This window comes from Pezoporus wallicus, unplaced genomic scaffold, assembly GCF_028554395.1.
Source record: "Pezoporus wallicus isolate ANWC-B61680 ecotype Strahan unplaced genomic scaffold, APGP_CSIRO_Pwel_v1 contig_360, whole genome shotgun sequence".
NCBI classification, from domain to species: domain Eukaryota; kingdom Metazoa; phylum Chordata; class Aves; order Psittaciformes; family Psittacidae; genus Pezoporus; species Pezoporus wallicus.
The window spans coordinates 1,749,035-1,762,535 of record NW_026640059.1 but is presented as its reverse complement, the minus strand read 5'-3'; positions in this window follow the sequence as shown (position 1 = coordinate 1,762,535).

The following is a 13,501-nucleotide window of genomic DNA, read 5'->3' as shown; positions in this document are numbered from 1 at the left end:
GTGTGCTTGCAGCCCAGAAAGCCAACCGTATCCTGGACTGCATCAAGAGCAGTGTGACCAACAGGTCGAAGGAGGTGATCCTGCCCCTCTGTTCTGCTCTTGTGAGACCTCACCTGGAGTACTGTGTGCAGTTCTGGTTTCCTCAACATAAAAAGGACATGGAACTGTTGGAACAAGTCCAGAGGAGGACCATGAGGATGATCAGGGGACTGGAGCACCTCCTGTATGAAGACAGGCTGAGAAAGTTGGGGCTGTTCAGCCTGGAGGAGAGAAGGCTGCATGGAGACCTCATAGCAGCCTTCCAGTATCTGAAGGGGGCCTATAGAGATGCTGGGGAGGGACTCTTCATTAGGGACTGTAGTGATAGGATGAGGGATAACGGGTTAAAACTTAAACAGGGGAAGTTTGGATTGGATATAAGGAGGAAATTCTTTCTTGTTAGGGTGGTGAGGCACTGGAATGGGTTGCTTAGGGAGGTTGTGAATGCTCCATCCCTGGCAGTGTTCAAAACCAGGTTGGATGAGGCTTTGGGTGATATCGTTTAGTGTGAGGTGTCCCTGCCCATGGCAGGGGGGATGGCGCTAGATGATCTTAAGGTCCTTTCCAACCCTAACTATTCTATGATTCTATGATTCTAAGATGGAACACTTGCAATGAATGGCCAGTACCTTTCTGGGGAAAAAAATCTGACTTTAATCATCTACATTCTTAAACACAATTAATATACAATTACGTATATGAATCCAGTACATGAATGCTTGTACCTGAACCACTAGTCCATCAAATAGTGTCTTGTTGACTAAGGGTGGCAGGAAAGGTGAAAAAAACATCCAATCAACAGAGTAATTGGACCCCTGGAGAAGTACAATTTGGGGGCAGTTGACAGATCCCTTCTTTGTGAACCTGAGTTTTAATATTCTTACTGATTTCTATTCTATCTGAAATAACTATATTCACCATTAAAAGGGAGAACAGGTGCTACCTAATGTCTTCCACTTCGTTTATTTAGAAAGATAAGATCTGTCTGTAAATGAGTCTCAAAACTGAGTGGAATAGTTGGTTTTCTTTTTTGTTTTATGTTATCATGATGCTATTTAAAGTGGAGCAAAGTCACTAATTTCCATATTCAAAACACTGAAGCAATCAGAAAATAGGAGTCTGGACAAGGGATAAATCATGGCAAAAGTAAGAGTCCAAATCACTTGCTTCCATTTAGAACAGTTTTTCATACATGAACTCACTTTTCCAGAGAGGCTTCTGTCAAGCAAAATAATTATTCACCTTGAAAAATGTTACATCTGGTAGAAGCAATGAATATAAGGAGACAGAAAATGCAGAAGGTTTCTGTCACCTACCATTTCAAATCTGACCATTTCATGTTGGCTCACTGAGCTCAGCAAAAGGTGTTTGGTACTTTTAGCAAAACAAAAGAGGTAAGAAACTGTACAGAACTGTAGAACAGTCAGCCTGTCTTTTTAATCTGCCAAAGGCTGCTGATGGTATGCTGGGTAGCTGGGGCTTCTTCAGACACATTTAATGCTGTGCGCCAGCATGCTTCCAAAGGCATTAGACCTCTCCCGCATTAGAGGATGAACTTGCAACAGTTACCTGTAACAGTAGTCACAGGGCTGGGAACAGTAACTGACCAGCCAGGAGATGTCTTTTCTCAGAAAGACAAGCTGTTGTGAAGTAGCTATTGTTAGCTGCTGCCCCATAGTGGGGCAAACATTGCTGGCTCCTGCCAAAGTTGTACCCCAATGTGAGCTGGGATTTACAGTTTAATACCGCTTTTCTGTGAGCTGATAGAGCTCTGACCAGACGATACCCTGGGAAACAATTCCTGCTGACCGTCTGGGCAGACAGCCAGGACCTGCTCTCCTGGGTGTCGGGCTGAAATCTTTCCGAGTGGCTCTTGCAACTCTGCTTCAGCAGCTTGTCCTGGATTTTTCTGTTGTGCTCCAGAGCAATTTTGTGGTTTGGTGCAAGAAGAGACAAACCCCCTAGAAAGCTAATAATTCTGGCACTGCTTTCTAACAGCCTTTAAGCATTTCCTAGTATTTATCTTGAGGCATTCTTTTCTGCTTGGTTTTGTGGCTTTTGCTTTGTTTTGTTTTGTTTTGTTTCAAAGTCTGTTTATTATCTGTTTCATTATTGCTGTCCTAGCTCTTCTGGTGAATATACATTGCTAAATCAATTGAATTCACATCATAGCAGCCTTCCAGTATCTGAAGGGGGCCTGTAGGGATGCTGGGGAGGGACTCTTCATTAGGGACTGTAGCGACAGGACAAGGGGTAACAGGTTAAAACTTAAACAGGGGAAGTTTATATTGGATAGAAGGAAGAAGTTCTTTACTGTAAGGGTGGTGAGGCACTGGAATGGGTTGCCCAGGAAAGTTGTGAATGCTCCATCACTGAGTGATTTTGTTCACAACTATAGGAATGATTGCTTTTATATACTAGAAAATAACACGAAGGTAAAACTTAACCTTGAAGAAATATATAGAAGATCCTCTTGATAAGATCAACATACAGAGCATGGGGGGACTGGACTCAGTAATGGAATTTTTGCATGGTCATTGGCAAATTCTTGTCCTTCCAGTACATTTGTGGCCACTTCAGGCTGGGATCCTGAATCCTTTGGAATATCACACCTCTAGGCAGTGCCCTCCTCCCTTCTACTGGAATGAAAGTGATAATGGTCCCTCTCTGTCATCTTTAATCTCTTTTTTGCCTATTTGCACTGTAAATCTTCAGGGAACAGTCTGGTTTAGATTTGGTGTTTGGAGATCTCACAGCCCCAGAGAGCCCTGATTTTAGCTGTAAAATTCAGGTCTACTGGAATACAGACAAATAGCTGACTGCTTAAGTATGCAGATGAGTCGAATCCCTGTGGTCTCTACAGGTGTCCCTATGAGGCAGATGAATCCATCTAAAGATACAATAACAGAAAAATAAGAAAGCTAGTGTAAATGCAAGAGATTTCTATTTGTTTTGTCAAGATTTACTTAAATTATAAGTTTCAGTGCTTTAAAAGCATGCTGAGATGGAGCAAGGTGATATTTTTTTTTAAGTGCTGCAGGGCATTCTTCCAATCATTTAAGGAGAAAGCACTACATTTTCTAAAGAAAAGTATCCATTCTTGTAATGCAGGTTCATTAGGCATCAGAGTGATTTGTTGTATTGTTTCCTTTATAAATTATTTTCATTGTGTTTTATCACAGTACATGACTACTGCCCTAAGGGACTATGCGGGAATGAACTGAATGGCAAGCGTAATAGACTGCTTTAATTAAAATAGTGTAATGCATATTTCAGTGCTATTAACAAAAACAAAATTGATTTTGTTTTCTTGGTAATTGAATATATTAAAGCCCAGGTGATGTTCTTCTATTGTTTAACCCTCTGAGTTCGGCTTCATTTGATGCTTTGAGCAGGAAATTAATTTGTTACCAAGAATTTCAGAAGGGGAATTTTCTTCTTTGCCAGTGACATTTCCTTCTTTCTTTCCCTACATCAAGTCCCCAAGTGCATGTGTGTACTATTACTGGGGAAAAGCAAAGCATAAACATTAATTTCAATAGTGAAAACCCCTTGATCCTTTTCAGTGTCTTTGAGTGAGCTCCAGCAGTGAGGATACTGATCCATGATAAAGAAAAGCCCATTAATTCTCTGCACTTTTTAACCTGGTGTTCTGTGGAGACAGCAGTAGTCTGCCACCATAATTCCATTAGTTAATGAACACTCAGGAATTTGTCCATCATAAGAAAGACTCTTGAAAATTACAATAAATCAATGACACCTGCTCTTCTAAGTGGCTTCCTTTTCTCCTTTTTCTCTTGATTTATATTGGCTATGAGTCTTTTTTATTTCCTTTACCCTCCAGATACCGAAAGTTTACCTTTTATCAAGAAGATGCATTATGCTAGTGACATGACAGACATGGGCAAAATCAGGTTAATGATTTCTGAGCAAAGCAGTCGAATAACCAACAGACCTAGATAGTGAACAGCATCAGAGAGCTGAAATACATGACTCATCTTTCAGAGAAAAAAAAAATTTTGCATAATAGCTGTTGTCTACCATACCCTTGACACCAGAGCCTCCTTCACTTTCTTAAGTGGCATTTCCACCAGAAACTACTACTTTGCAATAAATATTGTAAAGAGCAGGGTGTTTCTAGTATAGCTATCACAATTCTCTATCATTTTATCACTTGTTAGGATGACATGTTCTCCTGGGTTCAGCTGTGACAGTTACTTTTTTTTCCTTTTCAGTCGCTGCTGCAATACTGTGTTTTGGCTTAAGTCTGGGAGCAATGCTGATAACACACCAATGTTTTAATTGTTGCTTAGTAACACTTATCCTGATCAAGGACTTTTCAGTCTCTCATGCTCTGCCATTGAGGAGGGGCACAAAAAGTCAGGAGCAAGCAGAGACAGGACACCTGACCCAAACAAGCCAAAGGGGTATTCCATACCACAGCACATCATGCCCACTATATAAACTGGCAGGAGTCATCCAGAAGGCCCAGGAGATGGTCAGCAATTGTGTTGTGTTTATTATCACTTGTGTTTATTGTGTTTTTTTCCCTTCCCTTTTTAGTTTTATATTCTCTGCTCATTATTTTCCTTAGCATTATTATTATTAGTAGTAGTAGTTTTGTATTATACTTTAGTTATTGAACTGTTCTTATTTCAACCCATGGAGTTTACGTTCTTTAGGTTCTGATCCCCATCCTGCCGGGAGCTGGTTAGAAGAAGGGGGAGAGTGAGAGAGCAGCTGCATGGTTCTGACTTATTTGCTGGGCTTAAACTGTGGCACATGTCATGCCTTGAAAAAATGGGTTCCTAAATATCCAGGCCCTGAGTCTCACCTGTTTTCACCATTGCTCTGAATATCAAGAAAAAGCACATCTATTCTCAGAGGTTTTGTTGTTGCACTTGCAGCTGGGAGAAGAAACAAAGGAATATTAATAGAGACACATGTTTTATGTCTCCACAAAGCCAATTGCAGAAGGGTCACAGGAAGTGGACAACGTTAGCAGGACTGACATAGCATTACATTCCTCTCAGAGGATCCCTGAGGAATAGTTGCTGTTTGTTGGAGCCTAGGGTATTGGGATTTAAAACTGAAAAGATTCTACTCTGTAGCTCACATCAGATCTGAGATATATATTACTTATAGCAGAGATGCAGCGGCTATGGAAGATATTACTTCCCATTTTATGGGATGAAAGATTGTGGTTTTCCAAGTAAATAGTAAAATTCCCACTGACAGCCACAGGAGGTAGATCACCATTTTATAAAACCTGCCCTATTTCCCAAGCATATGCGACTTGCTAAAGGGGAATGGTATTGTGAAACTAAGATATATTAACTGTAATTCTATTAATTTATTTTTATAAGAAAAAGAAAACAAACACAAAACCACTCCAACCCTACTGAAGCAGCATGAACCATGCTAATGTCTATCTGGGATATATATAATATAGGAATAAATCAAATGGCTGAACTGAAAAATAAATCAGAAATTCAAAAAAAAGGAACAGCTAGACTGCACAAGAGCAGTTACTGCTGATCCATCCAGTTACTCTGGGGATACTCAGACAACACTAATCATTGTGGTATTCTGAAAACATTCTCTAGAAATCCTACACTCCTTAAAATAAAATATGGTTATCTTTGTTTTCCTATCAAAGATTTTCTGTCCAAACTCATTTACTCAACAAGAGCCTTTTACAAATGATTCTCCTGCTTGTATAACAGAAGAGTAGGCCATAATTAAACTGGTGAGTCATCAGTCCACCAGGTTTCATAGGAAAACCTTTATTACTTTAAGGCACCTGCTGTAGCTCTTTGACTCATTTCCCATAGAAGAGTTGCAGATACAGATTGATTCCAAATAGTTCCCATAAAAGAACAGACCAGTGAACTGGTTTTACATAAATTTCAGTCTTTATAGTTTCTAGTCCTATGCAATTAATGAGATTTGGCTGAATCCCCAGTTACTTCTGGGTTGTGATTTATAAAGCACAAGTCTAGATTCAGGCTTCCCAAAAATTATTTCCCACATTTTAATGTTATTAGCTCATTTCTAACAGTGCATCTTTCCATGTTTCTTCTTGGAACTGGTCACCTTTAGTCAGTTACAAGATGAGTTTAATTATTAACAGGAATATGCTGAACTGTACTTAAAAGTATTTAAAAATTACAACACTACACGATGATGTGTGTCATCAGGAAAAAGAGACGTTACTCTGAAATATGCTCAAGTATTACAAATATGTCAACATTTTCAAAAACTGTTGTTAGGTGCTGCCCTAAATAAGATATTTTGTTCAAATAATCCTAAACAAACTGTGATAGTTTAAATAGATTAAAAATATTTCAGAATAATTAAAATTATATTTTCGTAGGTAAGAATATTATAGAGGCAGGATGAAGATAGTTTAGCTTTGGCAGAAGAAACAGATCTTCAGTATTCATGACGAAACACAGGTTGTATCCTCATTCAGACTGTGATATTTGGGTTCAGTACAAACAATTTGTAATAAAAGTATAAGGCTCAAATTTCAAAGCAATTGCTAGAAAATATGTGTTAATACTCAAACAATATGCAACTTAAAAAGACATCAAGAAAGCCGCACAGAAAGAGGTAATTTTAGAATTAATAAAATTCTAAGGAGTGAGCAACTACCAGGGATAACACATTATGTTTAAAAAACATAGGGTTAAAGACAGTTTTTGTTCAGAGTTTAATATTTCACTGCAGTTTGGCAGTAAAATAGAAAGGCTTTTTTTAAAGGCATAAAATAAAGTAGTTTCACTCAAAGAGGTGATCTGGGAGCTAAACTTTTGCATTTTTTTTAAGAGACACATGTTTGAGAAGCACAAAAGATTATTCAGTTTGTTCAGAAACACACTCAAACCCTTCTGGGTCAAATCTTCACCTTTGTCAGGGAACATTCCCATTGAAGTTAACCTTTAATGCTTCCTCTTCTCAGCCATTCGGCTCTGGTGTATTCTATGAGGAAAGAAGTCCTCAGATGTCTGCTTGCGGTGTGTTCTGTGAACAACAAGGCATAAAAATAAAGCAAATATACTGAGCATCCCAGGTTGCTTTAGCAGGCTCAGAGGTTCTTTCACCACTGAAAAAGAATTTGCTCACAAGTAGCCAGCCTTTAATGCTATGCTTCACCAGAAACATCATATAATAAAACTGCATATTTACCTCAGATTTTCTGATTGAAAGCCTACACTCTGGTCATTCATCTTTTGTTTACACCTTTTAGGTGTTCTCAGTCTTGGAAAAAAGTTGTCCTTTTGCAAAGTTCATGTAGGAGTAATCATGCTAGTGGCACAGTCACTGAGGAATAATGTGAGCAGTGGCCAGTAGATGATACATGCTATTAGGTATATTTTCAAATCTTTGCAGTCTCCTTAGACAGTAAAGTCTTCAAGATTCAGATATTTTTATATTTTTTATTTTGCATTTTTTGAAATCGTATTTGCACAGGTTTTTCAGTGCCAGCATAATGTGCACTGCTCCTTTTGGAACCATTAGCTGTTATCACAATACATTATGTTTTCATTACAGTGACCTGTAGTCAAGGATTAATAATGTGACCATTAAAGTTTCTCTTACTAGACGAGACATATTTTCTACTACTCTGTGCCATTACTGAATTTTGGCCTTCTTTTCTTTCTGTCCTTAAAAGTCAGCCAGCCTTGCTTCTCTCAAGTCAAAATGAACTGGCAAACAGAAAGTATCTGCTGCTCTCAGACAAGCCACTAATGTAACTTAATTTTCCATAAATAGTGCCTGCATCATCTAAGTTCAGCTATTTCTGGCTGCTAATAAGTTAAGTTGTGCATACTGACTTGTTCATATATAGCTTTTTTGAGGTCAAATCCACTCCAGCTAAATATGATTTTGAAAGTTGATGTTTATGCAGTAGTTTTGGCTCTAAGCCAGAGCTGGAACTGGACAGCTGGAACAAGAACTGATGTTGCAATATATTCAGGTATAACTTCTGTGAAGACCTGTAAGATTTCTCTATATCAAATGCGCACAGTACTGGAAAATAATCATAATAAACCATCTTTCAGAGAACTGAATGAAAAATACTGATATTTTTATTAGCCTTCTCAGTCAGTCAAAGACAAAAATTCTTTGCCTCCCTATCTTTTTAAGGAGACTGAATTCCAATCTTGTTTATACCATTGTGGATCAGACCCCCATGAAATTAGAGCATTAAAACAAATTTACCTAATATTCTGGTAATGCAATAAACCTGTGGTCCTTTAGTGTAGTGGTTCTTCTGAAGGAAAGCAGGCCACAGCTAGATCCTAAATTCTCGTATCAGATTTTACCATAAGGATCAATTTAAAATCTTAGGTTATGAGTCTAGAAAAGACATGCAGATTTTATTCAGTTCATCTCTAGGCTAAAGTCAGGATCCACTCTAAGAATGTCTGACATTCTGAGTATTTCTAAACACATTTACCTCACCTGTTCTTAAAGTAGTTGTGGTCCCACAGCATTTTAAATGTACTTGAATGTCTTTTCAGATTTCAGATGAAGTATCTTCCCATACTCGTCTGCATCTTGTATATTGAAGTGTTCTCTGTTATTTTTTATCACAGTCCCAGTGCAAATAATATCATCTCCACTGAAGCAAACTGCTATGTATGTATGTGAACTGTTATGACTGTCCCTTCTTTCAGATAAGCCAAATTCTTTCACTCTTGCATCTGTTCACGTTTTTTACTTTGCTTTGAAATCTCTCTACTTGATTCACATTTCCTCTCACTACTTTAATGAAACATCTTGTGCTCCATGTCAAGAAATCAAAAATCAGTCCAGTGCTTTTATCACAACACCTTTGCAACCACCCATTTCATACCTGGAAATATCTAAAAGCAAAAATGCAAAGCTGAATGAAAAGAAAAAGTAATGAGAAACAAAGTTCTTTCTTTCTTCCTCAAACAATTCAAGGTTCATTACTTACTTATTAGTTAGTGTGAAAAATAATTCTGATTATCTCTTTATCTCTTTTGCTCTGCTTTTATATTTATTTTCAGCACTACTATTTCAAGCTTTTTATCAAATAAAAAGGCCTGCAGCAGTATAGAGCATTTCTAAATGCCCTGATGAAACCAGTAAACAAAAAGTACTTTGGAGAAACAAAATGGGAGACAGCCATATGACACAGGTCTCCTTGAAGTCACACCAGGAAAAGTGAGAGATTCAGCCTACCTTCTGAGTGGTCTGAATGGTGGTGTGACAAATTCTCCCCTGAAGGCCAGAAGTAGTCAGGGAAGAAAGGCTTTGTAAATCTGTCTGCTCTTATCTTGGCTATTAGTTGTCTCACTGCTTTTAAGAAATGCAGTCAAACATTTCAATTAGGGTATTCTAATACTTAGACAAAAAAAAAAAAAATTCAGCTTCAGGAATATGAATCATAAGGCTGATTCCCCATTCAGTCTAGAAATCCATATGGAAATACATCATTAATTTAACTAATATTTAGTTGATTAAATTAAATTCTTAGTAGCATAAGGTGCAGAAAGAATGATTTATTTGCTCATACATTTAGAATAATTCTGTTATATCTGATTCTGTTCTGACAAAATGCAATTTGCACTGTCCCTAGTTAAAAAAAAATAATGAAAATTAATTTCTAAAAGAAGCTTTTTCCTTCTTTTTTCTTTGGGTTTGTACACTGCATATGGTTTTTTGTAGTGTGGTGAAAGAAGTAGCCATTCCACAACAGCAGAAGACATTTAAAAATGGAAAGGTATGTCTTAGCAATGTATTATCTAGAGGGTTAGAAAATGGATTCAATTTAAATGAAATGACAGAAAGCAAAAAAATCTGTCAACATATCTGCGCTCTACTGCTTCTCTGAGTCATGAAACTCCCAAGCCATAAAGAAAAGTTACAAATGAGGCACAGAGAAAAGAAAAAAGACACAAATTCAAGTTTTACTTCTTTCTTTATAAAATATGATTCATTGCAGGCAAATTACTACCCATCATAATAAATCATTATTATCTATACTGTGGTCAATCAAAGGGAAGCGGCACAGGGAGAGAGTTGGGCTTCAGATTCACTCCTTCTCTATTTAATGTACAAATATACAAAACCAGTTACAAACTAGTAACTTATAAAATATTAAATTGAACCCGATGGTACATAATCCAAGATAAAATACCAGACATGCGAAGGAAGGTGATGAAGTGGTAAGTACATATATATGCAGCTAATGTGCATTTATCCCTGAGCCTAACATGACGTGACATGATTCTTAAGCACACTTGCTTTGTTATATCAGTTTTCTCAGCTTGACCTTCAGCAGATTACCATGGCATCACTCTAAAAAACCTGAAGGAATGTAAAGAGGGGTTTCATCGGTACATTAGAGAAAAATAATATATTGTACATGGATTAAAAGCAATAGATGGTCCTCAAGTATATATTACATGATATTTTGTCAATTTGCAGGGCTAGAACACTCACTCTTTTTGTTTTGGACCACATCATTACAAACTATGCTTTTAATCTGAGATTAACCAGGTCTATGCTAATTCACCTTCAGTTAGAAATCGTTAGGAGTCCCACTATTAGATCATCTCACCCACGTTCAAAAACAAGTCCCCCTTAGCAGGGAGAAAAGCACAGTGGGAATAACTCTGTAAACTTTGATGTTCCTTCTTGTTGTAGGTGCAAGGTGTTTTGTACTCATATAAGTACAAATGCCCTGGAATGCAAGGGATGAGCCTCACCCTGAGAAAACCACCTGCCTGATCACGGTGCCTCCCCTGTCAGGTAAGTCTCTGGTTGTCACCTCACCCACATCTTTCTGTGACTTTCAGCTGTAAATCTGTCTTATGGTTATGTACCAGATTCTTATAAATGTATATATATATCACGTAAAATATAGTCTTCATAGAAATGGCATAAACCAAAAGCAAAGGAGTCTCTTTCCAACTTTATTTCCATTCACTGTTGTACGCTCAAGATTGACAGATTATTCCCTAGCACTCATTTTACCTGTTGTAAAGTCATTTGAGTACACGCAGGTGCTTCACATGTATGGGACTGTAATGGGATTTAAAAAACCCAACAAAACAGCACTCTCTATTGGAGGCAGGACAGAAAACCTCAAACTATGTGAAAACCCTGTGCCTTTAGGGAGAAATATTAACAGACCCAACATGCCGAGATGGACTGGTAAGGACAGATTTCTTACCCTATTTCAAAATGTGTTGCTTTGATTAATATCGATGTGTAACCTTACCACCAAAAATATGGATCTTGCTCAACACCCTATCAATATGTGTAATACACTGTTCTTTGATTAGAGAGAGATGGTTTTCTCTTGTATCTCAATGACTATCAACTATCTTTTTTTTTTGATAAAAGTCCAGAAATAACTCTTATGGAGGACTGCATTCAGGCAGTCCTTAACTGGCACAGAAAAACTGGGAAGCACCTCAACTTTTTCCACTGGGACAGGGATGCAATGTGTAAAGGAGAGAAGAGTGGATGTAAGCACTAGTTTTCAGTGCTGCTCTGAACCCCATTGGGTGATACTAAGTTTGTTGAAATTAGATGATAGTATAGCATGGTCCTGAAGATTAAGGGCAACTTTTGATTAGTTTGTGAAAGATAAGTATGTTAGAACTCAAGACTTGAAACACTCTTAGTTGAAAACAGAGTGTAGTGGAATAACTAGAATTTCCTTCTATGGAACTGTTTGTTTAAATTCTCTTCTAAAAAGTGGTTTTTTTTTTATAAGAACTTGCATCCTTTAAGCCTGCTCTTACTGCTCTCTTGTAATGCTTTCTGTTAGATATTGGCGTTGGGGGGTGTGTGTGTGTGTGTGTGTGTTTTAGAATTAAAACAAATGTATTCAAAGAAACCCTAATGAGAATCTTTTATTTAACAATACCTTTGCCAGATAGAGTTTATTTCCCTAATCTTTCTGAAGCAATTGCTTGCTAAATGAGTTGCCATAACCTTGAGTCCCTCAGATTACTGCACATTGTTTAGACAGTATGTCTTTCTACAAATCTAATATAAATTACATAAATTGCATAAATGGAAATTAAAAATATTTTATAGTGAACTCATGTGGTTACAAGGAGATCCCAAAGTGAAAAATGTGGCCTTGGATCTGAAGTTTTTCTTGGGGTCTTTCTTTAATTTTGTTAGCCATACTTAACAAGCTAGTTGCTCAATTGATCCCCTTCAGTTATTAGAAATTCTCTTTGACCTTTGAGCCAAACCCCTGAAAGTGATTATTTCAACATTTATAACTAAATTCTGAATGCGCACACATTCAGTTATTTCAGAATACGCTTGACTATCAGCCTAGACTTGAAAGAGATGTTTGAGACACATATATTGCTTGGGAAGCCTAAGTCATTTACCTGTTTAAGAGAAGACACAGTAAATTTCAAAATGCAGATGATGAGACACTAGGTAGGGAACAAGTGTTGGGACAATGCATGACATGATGGAACATACAAGCAAGGGCAACACTGAAAGGGGGGAGTACCAAATGACAAATATTTTCTTAAGTGATGAGGAACAGACCTAGGCTTTCAAAATTTCCAAAATTTCCAAGATTTTGAGGAAGGTGTAGGTGAAAGGTTCTTGGGAGGTCTTGATGGGAGGCATCTTAAATCTCTCATTCGAGGTCAACACTGAAACCCAAGTATCAGAAACAGGGATGCCCAAGGATAAGGACTACACAGTACTCTGAAAAGCAGAAAACAGAGCAAAACAGCATATGCTTTGTAATTGGATACTACTAAAAAAATAGACCTCAGAAGAGAAACTTCTCATTTGAAGTACGTGTGCTTTGTCACAAGGAAATAAACTAGGAAATTTTTAAAAATCAATGCAGAGACCCTACATCCTAAACCAGAGAGCATTGCTATATAAAAGTGATCATGTATGTTCTGACCTTGAAACGTTCTAAGTATCCACAACTGATTTCACTACAGTTCAGCTATAATTCCTCTAAAGGCTTTTACTTAATGAATTAGAATATAGTTCTCACTTAAAGGTGTTTCAATATCATCTTTGTTTGATTTGCAGTTCCAAATCCTGGATACTCTAGGCTAAATCTGAGTAACTTTGTTGCAGAGAACAAATTTTTTCAAAAATGTATGGTGAATTTGCTTTCTTATGAAGACATAATGAATGCATGATGATTTTTTCCATGTACACTTACCATCTTTTCACTATTTAAACAAATCTCTTTTTTTTAAAGGAAAAAAATAAAATATAAGATTATTTAATAGAACAAACAAAAATACTGGGTGGTTTTTTGTTGTTGATTTTTTTTTTTTTTTTTTTTCTCTTTAAGATGCCGAGGCTAATCTTTCTGAAAAACAGAAAAAATCACATGCAAAAAAAATCACTGCCTAAATTCTGAATCTTTTTCAGGAGCACAATTGGCCAAGGCTCTCTCTGAAGTCAGTGGAGA